The following is a 2979-nucleotide window of genomic DNA, read 5'->3' as shown; positions in this document are numbered from 1 at the left end:
AAATATTTGATGTATATATGTGTAATATATTATTATATTCTAATATCTAAATTTTTTGATATAACCATTTTTATGGATTAATATATAATTGATTATTTTATTTTTTTCCCCACCAAAAAGGGTGACCTGACGTATCTGATATGTAAGATGCAAACACACAAAAGGGTGATTATTATTGATTTAGAGAAGTGACCTAAATGATAACATATAGCTGGTGGGTGGTGGTAATCCCACAGATTTGAGAATATATATCTTAAAATTTGATTTGCCTATTCTATGTTTTATTATCATGTTTCGTACTTATTAGATCTATCATAAAATTAAACCACTTATCTCATCATTTTAAATAATAAAAAAACATAAATAATTATATCAACTAAGATTTCCATTGTTTGACCTTCGTTATTAAGACATGGTACATTACTACCGATGCATTAGATACAACCAAGGATATATATACATGTTAATTAGTGTTACGATGGGTAACCGGAGATTATTAGGTTGGATTAGTTTGGTTGGCCCAATCGTCTGAATGAGGAAGTATCCAAGCGGATTGATGATCCAAGGTCCCCGTTCGACTTCGGTATGAGAAAATGGGGGGTGGTACCTGCAAAGATACTCCGATGTCAAAGTCAGCAAAGGGAGCAAAACAGGTCTAGAGAGTATTGGGTCTTAGAGATACCTGAGGAGTGTCAGGGTATTTATAGTGGTGATCCAATAACCATCGTTGGAGTAGTTCCGCCATTTAAGGTGGATAACCGTCCCTTTATCTTAAGGAAGTTGAGGTATGGCTCCTGGAAGTGGGTAGAGAGATTTTAGGGGCAGTTACTCATTTGAATGAGTGCTTATCTGCCAGCTAATCCTTATCCCCGACTTCTTTAGGGCAAGTCGTGGTAAGAACCGACTTCATAGAGAGAAGGTCGGTGTAGGGCGAGGCTCAATCCTTCGGATTGGGCCTTTCATCTGGACCTGGGCCTTATCATTGGGGCAGGGTATGAACAGTGCCCCTACTCGAGCCCAATTTCTTTTAAGACTTGGGTTCGAGTATTCTACTCGGGGTCGTAGCCGACTTGTGAGGGAACCGACGTGATTGTTCGGAACCGATGTGACTTTCGTGACCTTTGGTTTTCACAGTTACGTCTAATCAAACGTCGCATCCGTTAGAGGTTTGCGTAGGTACTAATTACCTTGGTAACGGTGCACCCATTAATGATCGCTTTCTGTTTTTACCATTATGCCCCTAACGTATCTATAAATACTTTCCCTCTCTTTCGTTGTTTCGTTTCTGCGATTTTCCAAATTTTCTTCTCATCCGTTCGTGGAGCATTTTTGCTTGAAGGCTTTCATTTTCCTCTACCTTTTTCCAGGCAAAGGTTGGTTCTTTCTCCCCTTCTCTTTTACTAAGTGCTTCTGTTTGCATGTTTTTTATTATTTAGAGGGAGAGAAGGTGACGTCGTAGGCTTCTGTTTGATTCCATGCCCCTTAGGAACTCTCGTTTTTTATTCTTTCCCTTTTCCTTTGTAGGTTTTCATCATACCTTAGGAAAGAATGTCTTCTGTAGAAGTTCTTGCTCAATGGGTCGATGCCACGGTCTTAGGAGAGGAACCTTTGGTCGATACCGAATTTATCACCAACCTTCGCACTCATCACCAAATTTGTACTTCTGAGGAGGATGAGCCGAAGTATGAATTGGTGGTCCCGGGTCCAGAAGACCGGGTTTGTTTCGGGAGGGCTTCTGAAATAGCCCCTCATTTCTTTTACATGTATGAGAGTATGATCACCCGTCTGGGCGTTTTTCTCCCTTTTTCTGATTTTGAGGTTGCCATCTTACGTCACTGCCGAGTTGCTCCTACCCAACTTCACCCCAACTCTTGGGACTTTCTGAAAATCTACCAGTTTATCAGCCATGCTTTAGACTTTCCGACTTCCTTGCGGGTTTTCTTTTATCTCTTCCACATGACCAAGCCCTTCAGTGGGCAAAATAACAAGCAACAATGGGTGTCTTTCCGAGCTATACAAGGTCGGAGAGTTTTCACCCTTTTTGATGAATCCTTCCATGACTTCAAAAATTATTTTTTCAAAGTTCAAGGTGTAGAGGGTCACCACCCCTTTTTCCTGGATGAGAATTCTTCTCCTCGCTTTCCTCTATACTGGTTGGAGGCATCCCCCTGTGAGAAATATAGTTTGGATGATCTGGATGAAGTGGAGGCAGCCATTGTGGGGTTCCTTCGAGAAGTGTGGGGGAGGGCCCCATATCTGGATACCAAAAAATTTCTCCAGGGGTCGCCAAACTTTGTCCAGGCACAACTAGGTAGCTTTTATTTTTTTATTTTGTTTCCGACTTGCGATTTGTTTTTACCGACTTGTCTGACTTTTTGGCTACTAATTGTTTGTTACAGAGATGGTGAAGAAGAACTCCAGTGAGTCTTACCAGAGAGTCCAGGAGGCCAAGGCGAGGTCCCGTGCCAGGATTGGTGGCGCCAGGGTAGCTGGTCCTCCTCTTCCTCCTCCTCCTCCCCCTTCTTCCCGAAGTTTGGGGACTCCTTCTCAACCCATCGTCATTTCTTCCTCGGCTTATTCTCAGCCGCCCCCTCCTCCCCGATCTTCTCCTGAGCCAGAGAAGAAGAAGCGCAAGACTTTAGAGTCTAGCTCTTCTTTTGAAGGTGAGGCTAAGGTGGATGCTCCTGCATTTATCTGGAAATACATCTATCCCCATACTCGTATAGGTATGGATGATGTTTCTATCCGGAACCACCTCACTATTCTAGCTCAGGAGAATGTCAGGGCGGCGGCGGTGTGCACCAAGTTTCTTGATATTTTTTAGAAGACTCCTCTTAGCTCTCTGGGTTCAACTTCGAGGGTTGAAGAGTTGGAGGAAAGGCTTCTCATATATCAGAAACATGAGAAGGAGTTGAAGGAGGAGAGGGATGTCCTTCGGGAGAAGGAGAGCAAGTTACAAGCCCAATGCAATATGGAGGA

The sequence above is a fragment of the Arachis ipaensis genome, chromosome B05 (assembly GCF_000816755.2).
Source record: "Arachis ipaensis cultivar K30076 chromosome B05, Araip1.1, whole genome shotgun sequence".
NCBI lineage: Eukaryota > Viridiplantae > Streptophyta > Magnoliopsida > Fabales > Fabaceae > Arachis > Arachis ipaensis.
This window is presented reverse-complemented; position numbering follows the sequence as displayed.